This window comes from Dendropsophus ebraccatus, chromosome 14 (genome assembly GCF_027789765.1).
Source record: "Dendropsophus ebraccatus isolate aDenEbr1 chromosome 14, aDenEbr1.pat, whole genome shotgun sequence".
Taxonomy (NCBI): domain Eukaryota; kingdom Metazoa; phylum Chordata; class Amphibia; order Anura; family Hylidae; genus Dendropsophus; species Dendropsophus ebraccatus.
The window spans coordinates 3,496,527-3,510,744 of NC_091467.1; the positions used below are offsets into that span (position 1 = coordinate 3,496,527).

Genomic DNA, 14,218 nt, shown 5'->3' on the forward strand with positions numbered 1-14,218 from the left:
GAGGTTGGAGTGTAGAGAAGAATACTTGTAGAAGAAGAATGAGAATGCCTGTGTATTGACTTCCTTATAGTCTTCACACCGCCTTATGCACACTAGCTTTGGCGGAACCATACTAATGGGTGACACAGGCCCCAGACCTTATTACCCGGGATGAGTAGAGTGCTGAGGGTTTCCTGCTGACACTCGTGCTGCGAGATGGAGTTCATAGACTTTTACAGTAACTTTGCTCCACCCGGATCAGTTCCTGGCTCTTTGGCTCTCTAGCGGATACTGTCCTGCTCTGCGACTTCTCCTTGTCCACAGCGTGGGTTGAGGTGATCTATTGGCTAGTCCTCTCCTGAGAGGTTCAACACTGCATCTTACGGGGACCTGTCAGAGGGCCAGGGCCCAGGTAGAACCACTGTGGAGAGCAATCTAATCTGCATCTTTCCTTCACAGAATCCCGACTAAGACTCCTCCTTCACCCAAGGGACTAACTTCCTATCCAGCGTGTAAGGTGCGCTGTGGTTGGGTGGAAAGAGGGCAACAGAAGAGCGGAGAGAAGAGGTGATAGGACAGAAGAAAGTGAAGATCCTACTGGTTCACAGACTCACAATAACCCTTTGAGACACTTCAGCTGGGCAGCTGTCACACTTCAATACATAATAGAGCAACATCTAGTGGTCATCTCTAAATACTACTTTGGCTGCAATAAAACCATACAAAATACAGACTTTTACTAAGGGTGTAAACAATAGTAATATCCCTAGTGGGACAACACACTTGTACGTGCCTAACATTTGAAAAAACCTTTGCAGGAACCTTGTCTTGCAAAGAGCACTGTGTCAGACAGGAGAGAATACACCACTTCCTGCAGGACATACAGCAGCAAAGAGCACTGTGTCAGAGTGGAGAGAATACACCACTTCCTGCAGGACATACGGCAGATGATAAGTACTGGAAGACTGGAGAGAATACACCACTTCCTGCAGTACATACAGTAGCTGATAAGTACTGGAAGACTGGACATTTTTAAATGGAAGTAAATTAGAAATCTCTGGCACCAGTTGATTTGGAAGAGATGTAATATTGCCGGAATCCCCCTTTAAGGCAGCAGAGGGCCCTGTACCGGCTGGGAGGCTGCACTTGGGATGTCTGCAGGGACGGAGGGGTCAGGCTCCCACTGATCGGCCATCATCCCTCCTCTGCCTGCACCATCCTCATCATCATCTTACTACAGCTTCTACAGGTGGTCGCATCACGGAAACTTCTCGACTATTTCCTTGTGGTTCTGGTGCTGTGGCCCCCCGTGTGTCTCTGTGTGTGTGTGTGTGTGTATATATATATATATATACATCCTCCTCCATCTATGAGTGAAACCACGAGTGTTGTTTAATATCAGATAACGGCAGCGTTCCCCCCCCCCCCCCCCCCGCTGCACCTTCCTCCCCGACAGGCGGCAACTGACACTTCTCTCCAGCTCCGCTATCTGCTTCTCATCGTCTTCTGCAGCAAAGAATTGTTTACCCCAAACTAGGAGACGGGTAGATGGCTGTCCTCATCACTGCCACGCGCTCCGCTCCCTGGCTGCTGGTTCAGATGAACAGGAAAGATAAGGCGGCTGGTGACCCCGACCAGGAGACAAATCTCATCCAGCCACAGCCGGGACCCTGACTGAGCGGCAGGCTGGAGATGTCACTGCTGTCACCGGCAGGCATCACCGACGGCAGCCATGAAGGGGTCATTGTCGCCTGCCGCTACTCTCACATTGTATTTCATTCCCGACATGTAATATTATAACATTACAGAAATCTACAGCTCAGTAAGTAATATAGAGGGGTCTGTAAATGGCGTAAACGAAAAGAGAAAAAACACCAGGATTGATGATTTTTTGCTATTATATATCAGGGAAAATGTATAAAAAGTGATCAAAAGATATACAAATATATTAATAAAAACTGGAGATCATGGCGCAAGAAACGACATCCCAGACGGCCCCGGAGGTTGTAGATTAAAACCGTGATAAGAGCCGCAATAGGGACGTTGTATTCAGATTTATTTACAAATAAAGTTTTGCTGAAAAAAAAATAGTAAAATGTCAGAAAACCGGTAAATCTGCATATCGTTGTGTTCAGACCGACCTGTAGAATAACGATATCACCTCAGTTTTATGATAAAGTGCGTTACCTAGGGACAGAACCCCCCCCCCCTCCCCAAAGTTACTAATTTGCATTCCAAATTCCCCCTATAAATAATATTTTGGGTGTTTCCTCATATTTTATGATGGAGAAAAAGACACAAAGTCCCAGCCGTTTCTGAAAACAACAACAAGGCCGTACATGGCCGTGAAGATGGAGAAAGAAAGGCGCCAGAGCTCTTAGAAGACGAGGAGGAAGAAACAAAATGCAAATACAAAAATTGGTGCCCGGTCATTACGGCCATTTTGGGCTGGGGGGAGCATTACGGCCATTTCGGGCTGGGGGGGGCATTTCTGGCTGGGGGGGGAGCATTACGGCCATTTCGGGCTGGGGGGGTCATTACGGCCATTTCGGGCTGGGGAGGTCATTATGGCCATTTCGGGCTGGGGGGGGCATTTCGGGCTGGGGGGGGGGTCATTACGGCCATTTCGGGCTGGGGGGGGTCATTACGGCCATTTTGGGCTGGGGGGGTCATTACTGCCATTTTGGGCTGGGGGGGTCATTACGGCCATTTCGGGCTGGGGGGGAGCATTTAGGACATTTCGGGCTAGGGGGTCATTACGGCCATTTCGGGCGGGGGGTCATGATGGGGTTAAACACTGTAGATAACTAGATGGGACGTTTCTGTATACAGGCTGTATGCTTCTAGGTGACGGCTCTGTATGTTTGGCAGTAAATGTTCCTGTTACGGCCGGGGCCTATGGACATCAGACACGTATGGAGGCGTAAGGAGTCTCTTCTCCATCCTATATACCGTATACAGACATTCACAGCGCGGTGACAGGCGGGGGGCGTATTCCATCCATTCTAGTCTATGGGCAGCACAGCAAGTGATAGGTTTCATAGTCAGTCTACACCTGGAGGGATATGATGGGACTGGGCCAGGCGGTCACCATGTAGTATCAGGCAGATCAGCAGACATCTCTCCTACAAGGGACAGGACATGAATCAGCACAGACAATATGGCCGATATCACCAGAGGTCGCCGTTCCAATTGGACTTCGTTCCTCTGAGAAAACTGCTAACAGAACTATTCTGCAGCGCTGAGCGGGTGTAAAGTGCGGCCATTGATTATCTATCAGGGGTAATGGCTTCATGAGCTATTCCCAGGACTGTGTAAATCCTGCCGCTCCGACACAGCCAGAGATGGGGGAAAGTGTCTGGCAGCACTGCTGCGTCCAATAAACCAAAAAATATAGGAGGGATGGCGGGAGGACAGCGGAGAGTGTATATATATATAGCAGCTACAGCCCAATATACCAGGAGGACTGGCGGACAGACAGAGGGTATATATATATATATATATATATATATATATATATATATATATATACTGTATATATCTATATATACAGTGGTGCCTTGGATTAGAAGCATAATTCATTCCGGGGCGGCGCTTGTAATCCAAATCCACTCTTATACCAAAGCAAATTTTTCCAGAAATCACTGATCTGCAGACAATTGGTTCCACACCGCAAATATATTGATTATTATTCTGAATAACATGTAGAAGAGACGAAACAATGAGAAACAGCAGAATGTGTGATATTATAAGTTACTGTACAGTATAGCAGCATGTGGTATATAATGTATAGTAACTGTATAACCCTGATAACACAGCAGCAGCTGGATATGTGATATATAAGTTACTGTACAGTATAGCAATCAGCATGTGGTATATAATGTATAGTAACTGTATAACCCTGATAACACAGCAGCTGGATATGTGATATATAAGTTACTGTACAGTATAGCAATCAGCATGTGGTATATAATGTATAGTAACTGTATAACCCTGATAACACAGCAGCAGCAGCTGGATATGTGATATATAAGTTACTGTACAGTATAGCAATCAGCATGTGGTATATAATGTATAGTAACTGTATAACCCTGATAACACAGCAGCTGGATATGTGATATATAAGTTACTGTACAGTATAGCAATCAGCATGTGGTATATAATGTATAGTAAATGTATAACCCTGATAACACAGCAGCAGGATATGTGATATATAAGTTACTGTACAGTATAGCAGCATGTGGTGTATAATGTATAGTAACTGTATAACCCTGATAACACAGCAGCAGCTGGATATGTGATATATAAGTTACTGTACAGTATAGCAGCATGTGGTGTATAATGTATAGTAACTGTATAACCCTGATAACACTGCAGCTGGATATGTGATATATAAGTTACTGTATAACCCTTATAACACAGCAGCAGCTGGATATGTGATATATAAGTTACTGTACAGTATAGCAATCAGCATGTGGTATATAATGTATAGTAACTGTATAACCCTGATAACACAGCAGCAGCAGCTGGATATGTGATATATAAGTTACTGTACAGTATAGCAATCAGCATGTGGTATATAATGTATAGTAACTGTATAACCCTGATAACACAGCAGCTGGATATGTGATATATAGGTTACTGTACAGTATAGCAGCATGTGGTATATAATGTATAGTAACTGTATAACCCTGATAACACAGCAGCTGGATATGTGATATATAAGTTACTGTACAGTATAGCAATCAGCATGTGGTGTATAATGTATAGTAACTGTATAACCCTGATAACACAGCAGCAGCTGGATATGTAATATATAAGTTACTGTACAGTATAGCAGCATGTGGTATATAATGTATAGTAACTGTATAACCCTGATAACACAGCAGCTGGATATGTGATATATAAGTTACTGTACAGTATAGCAGCATGTGGTGTATAATGTATAGTAACTGTATAACCCTGATAACACAGCAGCAGCTGGATATGTGATATATAAGTTACTGTACAGTATAGCAGCATGTGGTGTATAATGTATAGTAACTGTATAACCCTGATAACACAGCAGCTGGATATGTGATATATAAGTTACTGTACAGTATAGCAATCAGCATGTGGTGTATAATGTATAGTAACTGTATAACCCTGATAACACAGCAGCAGCTGGATATGTGATATATAATTTACTGTACAGTATAGCAATCAGCATGTGGTATATAATGTATAGTAACTGTATAACCCTGATAACACTGCAGCTGGTTATGTGATATATAAGTTACTGTACAGTATAGTAATCAGCATGTGGTATATAATGTATAGTAACTGTATAACCCTGATAACACAGCAGCTGGATATGTAATATATAAGTTACTGTACAGTATAGCAGCATGTGGTGTATAATGTATAGTAACTGTATAACCCTGATAACACAGCAGCTGTATATGTGATATATAAGTTACTGTACAGTATAGCAGCATGTGGTATATAATGTATAGTAACTGTATAACCCTGATAACACAGCAGCTAGATATGTGATATATAAGTTACTGTACAGTATAGCAATCAGCATGTGGTGTATAATGTATAGTAACTGTATAACCCTGATAACACAGCAGCAGCTGGATATGTGATATATAAGTTACTGTACAGTATAGCAGCATGTGGTATATAATGTATAGTAACTGTATAACCCTGATAACACAGCAGCTGGATATGTAATATATAAGTTACTGTACAGTATAGCAGCATGTGGTATATAATGTATAGTAACTGTATAACCCTGATAACACAGCAGCAGGATATGTGATATATAAGTTACTGTACAGTATAGCAGCATGTGGTGTATAATGTATAGTAACTGTATAACCCTGATAACACAGCAGCTGGATATGTGATATATAAGTTACTGTACAGTATAGCAATCAGCATGTGGTGTATAATGTATAGTAACTGTATAACCCTGATAACACAGCAGCAGCTGGATATGTGATATATAATTTACTGTACAGTATAGCAATCAGCATGTGGTATATAATGTATAGTAACTTTATAACCCTGATAACACTGCAGCTGGTTATGTGATATATAAGTTACTGTACAGTATAGTAATCAGCATGTGGTATATAATGTATAGTAACTGTATAACCCTGATAACACAGCAGCTGGATATGTAATATATAAGTTACTGTACAGTATAGCAGCATGTGGTGTATAATGTATAGTAACTGTATAACCCTGATAACACAGCAGCTGTATATGTGATATATAAGTTACTGTACAGTATAGCAGCATGTGGTATATAATGTATAGTAACTGTATAACCCTGATAACACAGCAGCTAGATATGTGATATATAAGTTACTGTACAGTATGGCAGCATGTGGTGTATAATGTATAGTAACTGTATAACCCTGATAACATAGCAGCTGGATATGTGATATATAAGTTACTGTACAGTATAGCAATCAGCATGTGGTGTATAATGTATAGTAACTGTATAACCCTGATAACACAGCAGCTGGATATGTGATATATAAGTTACTGTACAGTATAGCAGCATGTGGTATATAATGTATAGTAACTGTATAACCCTGATAACACAGCAGCTGGATATGTGATATATAAGTTACTGTACAGTATAGCAATCAGCATGTGGTATATAATGTATAGTAACTGTATAACCCTGATAACACAGCAGCAGGATATGTGATATATAAGTTACTGTACTGTATAGCAGCATGTGGTATATAATGTATAGTAACTGTATAACCCTGATAACACAGCAGCTGGATATGTGATATATAAGTTACTGTACAGTATAGCAATCAGCATGTGGTATATAATGTATAGTAACTGTATAACCCTGATAACACAGCAGCAGGATATGTGATATATAAGTTACTGTACAGTATAGCAGCATGTGGTATATAATGTATAGTAACTGTATAACCCTGATGACACAGCAGCTAAAAATGTGATATATAAGTTACTGTACAGTACAGCAATCAGCATGTGGTATATAATGTATAGTAACTGTATAACCCTGATAACACAGCAGCAGGATATGTGATATATAAGTTACTGTACTGTGTTCTAGCACATCATCTAGGGACACAAGTTTTGCTTCTAAGAGGATGAGGTGGAAGAACCAAATCACAATGGGGGATCATATAGATGAGTGTAGGTTTCTTCTCCTCTGACCTGACGGACGTCCATAGAAGCAAACAACCTAAATATAGCAAAATAACCCAATACATAGTAGCACTCTAATAGGAGCGGCGATACTCATGGCGGCCACTAGGTGGCGATCACTCTGCTCTTGTACGTGGGAAAACATGGACTCCGGTGAGGACCAGGCGCTCGCTCCGTTATGTTTTCTCATATTAACCAGTCGGAATCTATAGAGAGTAAAGTGACAGGAGGAATCGTCCGTGTAAAGTGACTATGACGTAGCGGAGATATAACTGGAGATTCCAACATCTGAGAAAAAAGATTTAACATGAAAACCTCTGGAACAATAATTCTGTAAAGTGGCGACATATTACATCACACTATAACATAATGGAGGAAGCACAGACTGATAATACGTGTGGTACAAGGGGGCGGCAAGGAGAGAGCACAATGAAAGGTCTGCCGGTCATTAGAAAAACTTCTCACATAGACACCTCACAGGTTTTGATCGGTGAGCCTCCTCCCGCAGCTCTGTAGGGTCCCACCACTGGTGTTCCTTGTCTGGCACCTGTCGCAATAGCCAAGTACTCAAACTTAAGGTGGTTATGAGGTTGTATATGAGTTTCGCCATCAGATGTCAGTGTTCTATATATAATTTGTTTTTTGTACTCACTATAGGGTTACTGTTTTTGTTATGTCATTCTGTGTCGCCCAATAGGAGACACTCCTTTCTTCTCTACCTATCTCTATTCTCCTTTCTCTGCACACTCTCTTCTCCACCACTCACAGGGACTTTTACACACCCTGTAGGAAGTAGTCACATGGGGAGAGTCAGTCAATTAGTTTCCTTCTGATTCTCTGAAGAGTAGGACACACACAGACCAGGCATGCCTGCTGTACTTAGGACTACAACTCCCATCAGGAGACAACGCACACCCCTCCAGCCACTACAAGGCTACAACTCCCATCAGGAGACAACGCACACCCCTCCAGCCACAACAAGACTACAATTTTTGTCATAAGACAATGTACAGCCCTCCAGCCACTGCAAGACTACAACTCCCATCAGGAGACAATGTACAGCTGTGTTTCTGGATTACACCTCCTATCACACCCTGACAGCGTCTCTGTTCATGCTGTACCACAATTCCCATCATGACACCATTACCTGCTGATCTTCAGCTACTGCAAAACTACAACTCCCATTATGCAGGAGAGATGGAGGGGCTATCATTGTCATTCCCCAGTAGATGCTGCGCGGCCGGGGGCGATACACACGGACATTCCCCACATGGGGGGAAACAATCCACAATGTCTCCATTGTCAGAATAAACAAGCCTCAGAGCCTTCCTCCTCCTGTAATCTGACCATCACCTTCTTCTTCAGTCAAGGAGCCATTCATGGGTTTAATACAAACCTGTGCCGATCATCTGGGAGCAGGAGAGCAGTGTCTGACACACATATGTAACATCAGCCATGATCTGGGAGACAGATAGCCCGGCGTCCGCTGTCACAGTGTCCCCCCCACTCACTCACACACAGATAGCCTGGCGTCCGCTGTCACAGTGTCCCCCCCACTCACTCACACACAGATAGCCTGGCGTCCGCTGTCACAGTGTCCCCCCCACTCACTCACACACAGATAGCCCGGCGTCCGCTGTCACAGTGTCCCCCCCACTTACTCACACACAGACACACAGATAGCCCGGCGTCCGCTGTCACAGTGTCCCCCCCACTCACTCACACACAGACAGCCCGGCGTCCGCTGTCACAGTGTCCCCCCCACTCACTCACACACAGACAGCCCGGCGTCCGCTGTCACAGTGTCCCCCCCACTCACTCACACACAGATAGCCCGGCGTCCGCTGTCACAGTGTCCCCCCCACTCACTCACACACAGATAGCCCGGCGTCCGCTGTCACAGTGTCCCCCCCACTCACACACAGACACACAGATAGCCCGGCGTCCGCTGTCACAGTGTCCCCCCCCACTCACTCACACACAGACACACAGATAGCCCGGCGTCCGCTGTCACAGTGTCCCCCCCACTCACTCACACACAGATAGCCCGGCGTCCGCTGTCACAGTGTCCCCCCCACTGACTCACACACAAATAGCCCGGCGTCCGCTGTCACAGTGTCCCCCCCACTCACTCACACACAGATAGCCCGGCGTCCGCTGTCACAGTGTCCCCCCCCACTCACTCACACACAGACACACAGATAGCCCGGCGTCCGCTGTCATAGTGTCCCCCCCACTCACTCACACACAGACACACAGATAGCCCGGAGTCCGCTGTCACAGTGTCCCCCCCACTCACTCACACACAGACAGCCCGGCGTCCGCTGTCACAGTGTCCCCCCTCAGCTCCTCATGTGGTGTCCCACCACGGTGGTTCTTTTTCTTTTTTTTTGTGTTTCATACACTTGTCCAAAAAGTTCCTTTGTCAGGAACCTGAACCTGCTGATATGCGCAAGCCACTATCTACCTTAGGGCTGGGTTCACACTACGTATATTTCAGTCAGTATTTGGTACTTATGTCAGGTCCTCATAGCAACCAAAACCAGGAGTGGATTGAAAACACAGAAAGGCTCTGTTCACACAATGTTGAAATTGAGTGGATGGCCGCCATTTAATGGCAAATTTTTGCTGTTATTTTAAAACAACGGCTGTTATATTGAAATAATGGCCGTTATTTACTGTTATATGACGGCCATCCACTCAGTTTCAACATTGTGTGAACAGAGCCTTTCTGTGTTTTCAATCCACTCCTGGTTTTGGTTGCTATGAGGACCACAATACTGACTGAAATATATGTAGTGTGAACCCAGCCTAGGACTGCAGTGCCGCTGTTTATACTCCTGTGCGGTCCGGTACTGTACCGATATTAGCTAATTACTGATATGCTAATAAGCAGCTTCCGAGCTTTTAGGGCGTTCCCCATCAGCCCTCCCGGCCCTCCCACTATGCATAGTCATATATGCATAGCTAGGCTGGTTGTCACAGGCTGCTCCCTGCACATGCGCCGTAACAAGCGGCCTAGCTATGCATATATGGCTACGCATAGTGGGAGGGCGGGCTGGGCGGGTGCTCCGGGCTGATGGGGAACGCCCCAAATGCTCAGAAGCCGCTTATTAGCATATTGGGAATTAGCTAAAATCGGCACAGTGCCAGACTGCACAGGACTATAAACAGCGGCACTGCAGTCCTTGAGTAATGCTTCAGTATTTAAAAGTTATTTTATTGTCCACCACTAGATGTCAGCATTGTACATGTTTGAGTATTGCACAGCTGTAGTTACTAATAGGTTACTGTGTTTTCTCTTGTACCACATGGATCTGTGAGCCAATGAGTTCTCTCTTCTCTACCTATCCCTTTCTTTCTCTTTTCTCACACTCTCCTCTCACCCACTCACAGCACACCTTACAGGGGCTGGAGATAGGAAGTGATATGAGTAGAGGAGGTGTAGCTCAGTCTTATTCAGGTTCCTGTGCAGTGAGGAAGCCAGACAGCACAGTCCCAGCAGCAGCCAAGCTCACAGGAGAAGACATGTCAGAGATTATCTCAACCCACACCGTGGACTAGGAGAGTCACAGTGCAGGACAGTAGCCACAAAAGCAAGAAAAGCTAAGAACTGATCTGGATAGAGCAAAGTTGCTAAAAGCCTATGAACTCTATCCCGCTGCATGGGTGTCAGCAGGGAACCCTCAGCATTCCGCTCATCTCAGGTAACAGGGTCTGGGGCTTGTGTCACCCTCTAGGACGGGTCCCCTGACACTGGTAGGGCAACAAGTGGTTCATTCTGACTAAGGTCGATGCACGGGCACAAGTATTCTCTCTCAAGTATTATTAAATGTCTACCTCATCCTCCAACATCCCGGCAGAGCACATTACTACTTGATCCTTCTCAACGCACAATCCAGTCAGCACGACTGTGTTCTCGAGTGTATTATCAAGTGTAACTTATCCTGTCAAGGCACAGCTGTATGTTCTGCTGCACACAAGAACTAAAGTAAACAAGATTATTTATGGGAAAGAGACTGTGTGATTCTTCACACTCACCAGAGATGAATCAGACGCCCATTGATAATGACTGCTCCCAGTAATTCTCTATAGCCGTCGGCTCATCTCTGGTGAGTGCGCGCACGGCTTCTGACAGGGATTTCTCGGCGGCGGGACGGGGTCCAGGACCGGGACTTCCAGGAAGAGGTAAGTATAAGGGGCTCCACCAGCGGGTTGGGTGGGCTTTACCCCGGCAGCCGGGGTGACAGGCATCCTTTAAAAAACACAAAACCTATACGTATTTCGTATCGCTACGTTGTAATGACCCAATATAAAAATTATATCACTATTTATACCACACGACACACGCTGTAAAATAAATAAAAATAAAAAAACAGAATTGCTTGATTTTGTCAAGAAGGTCATAAAAGAGATCAAAAAGCTGTGTCACGCAAAAGATGAGAACAATATGGATCCTGCAAAGTGGCAACGGTTTTTGTTGTTTTTTTTAGGAAGATTGTTTCTAATGTGCCAAAGTGGTAATAGTAAAAAAATAAATAAAAAATTCTAATTTGGTATCAACATACCCGTAGTGACCCAGAGAATACATGTATTATGTTATTTTACCAGCTATATAACAGTTATACTTACTGTATCCAGGTCCAGTCCCCTGAAGGCAGCTATATAACAGCTATACTTACTGTATCCAGGTCCAGTCCCCTGAAGGCAGCTATATAACAGTTATACTTACTGTATCCAGGTCCAGTCTCCTGAAGGCAGCTATATAACAGCTATACTTACTGTATCCAGGTCCAGTATCCTGAATGCTGCTATATAACAGCTATACTTCCTGTATCCAGGTCCAGGCTCCTGAAGGCAGCTATATAACAGCTATACTTACTGTATCCAGGTCCAGGCTCCTGAAGGCAGCTATATACCAGCTATACTTACTGTATCCAGGTCCAGTTTCCTGAAGGCTGCTATATAATAGCTATACTTACTGTATCCAGGTCCAGTCTCCTGAAGGCAGCTATATAGCAGCTATACTTACTGTATCCAGGTCCAGTCTCCTGAAGGCAGCTATATAACAGCTATACTTACTGTATCCAGTCCAGTCTCCTGAAGGCTGCTATATACCAGCTATACTTACTGTATCCATGTCCAGTCTCCTGAAGGCTGCTATATAATAGCTATACTTACTGTATCCAGGTCCAGTCTCCTGAAGGCGGCTATATAACAGCTATACTTACTGTATCCAGGTACAGTCTCCTGAAGGCTGCTATATAGCAGCTGTACTTACTGTATCCAGGTCCAGTCTCCTGAAGGCAGCTATATAACAGCTATACTTACTGTATCCAGGTCCAGTCTCCTGAAGGAAGCTATATAACAGCTATACTTACTGTATCCATGTCCTGGCTCCTGAAGGCAGCTATATAACAGCTATACTTACTGTATCCAGGTCCAGTCTCCTGAAGGCTGCTATATAACAGCTGTACTTACTGTATCCAGGTCCAGTCTCCTGCTATATAACAGCTATACTTACTGTATCCATGTCCAGTCCCCTGAAGGCAGCTATATAACAGCTATACTTACTGTATCCAGGTCCAGTCTCCTGAAGGCAGCTATATAACAGCTATACTTACTGTATCCAGGTCCAGTCTCCTGAAGGCGGCTATATAACAGCTATACTTACTGTATCAAGGTCCAGTCTCCTGAAGGCAGCTATATAACAGCTATACTTACTGTATCCAGGTCCAGTCTCCTGACTGCTATATAACAGCTATACTTACTGTGTACAGGTCCAGTCTCTTGAAGGCAGCTATATACCAGCTATACTTACTGTATCTAGGTCCAGTCTCCTGAAGGCTGCTATATAACAGCTATACTTTCTGTATCCAGGTCCAGTCTCCTGAAGGCAGCTGTATAACAGTTATACTTACTGTATCCAGGTCCAGTCTCCTGAAGGCAGCTATATAACAGCTATATACTTACTGTATCCAGGTCCAGTCTCCTGAAGGCACCTATATAACAGCTGTACTTACTGTATCCAGGTCCAGTCTCCTGCTATATACCAGCTATACTTACTGTATCCATGTCCAGTCCCCTGAAGGCAGCTATATAACAGATATACTTACTGTATCCAGGTCCAGTCTCCTGAGGGCCGCTATATAACAGTTATACTTACTGTATCCAGGTCCAGTCTCCTGAAGGCAGCTATATAACAGCTATACTTACTGTATCCAGGTCCAGTCTCCTGACTGCTATATAACAGTTATACTTACTGTATCCAGGTCCAGTCTCCTGAAGGCAGCTATATAACAGCTATACTTACTGTATCCAGGTCCAGTCTCCTGAAGGCAGCTATATAACAGTTATACTTACTGTATCCAGGTCCAGTCTCCTGAAGGCAGCTATATAACAGCTATACTTACTGTCTCCAGGTCCAGTCTCCTGAAGGCTGCTATATAACAGCTATATACTTACTGTATCCAGGTCCAGTCTCCTGAAGGCACCTATATAACAGCTGTACTTACTGTATCCAGGTCCAGTCTCCTGCTATATACCAGCTATACTTACTGTATCCATGTCCAGTCCCCTGAAGGCAGCTATATAACAGCTATACTTACTGTATCCAGGCCCAGTCTCCTGAAGGCAGCTATATAACAGATATACTTACTGTATCCAGGTCCAGTCTCCTGAAGGCTGCTATATAACAGTTATACTTACTGTATCCATGTCCAGTCTCCTGAAGGCAGCTATATAACAGCTATACTTACTGTATCCAGGTCCAGTCTCCTGAAGGCAGCTATATAACAGCTATACTTACTGTATCCAGGTCCAGTCTCCTGAAGGCAGCTATATAACAGCTATACTTACTGTATCCAGGTCCAGTCTCCTGAAGGCAGCTATATAACAGCTATACTTACTGTATCCAGGTCCAGTCTCCTGAAGGCAGCTATATAACAGCTGTACTTACTGTATCCAGGTCCAGTCTCCTGAAGGCAGCTATATAACAGCTATACTTACTGTATCCAGGTCCAGTCTCCTGAAGGCAGCTATATAACAG

General features: G+C 44.3%; 1 protein-coding gene across 2 annotated transcripts in view; it reads left to right on the forward strand.

Annotated features, from left to right (window-relative positions):
* ZFP64 (ZFP64 zinc finger protein) overlaps nt 1–14,218 on the forward strand; it is a 65,771-nt gene that overhangs the window by 24,213 nt on the left and 27,340 nt on the right. The window contains exon 7 of one of the 2 annotated variants that reach the window (XR_011359704.1): nt 439–814. The exons of the other annotated variant lie outside the window; for it this stretch is intronic. The gene's annotated coding sequence lies outside the window, so the exon portion shown is untranslated. Of the gene's footprint in view, nt 1–438; nt 815–14,218 lie in introns of those variants that run through there. 2 annotated transcript variants of the gene reach the window in all.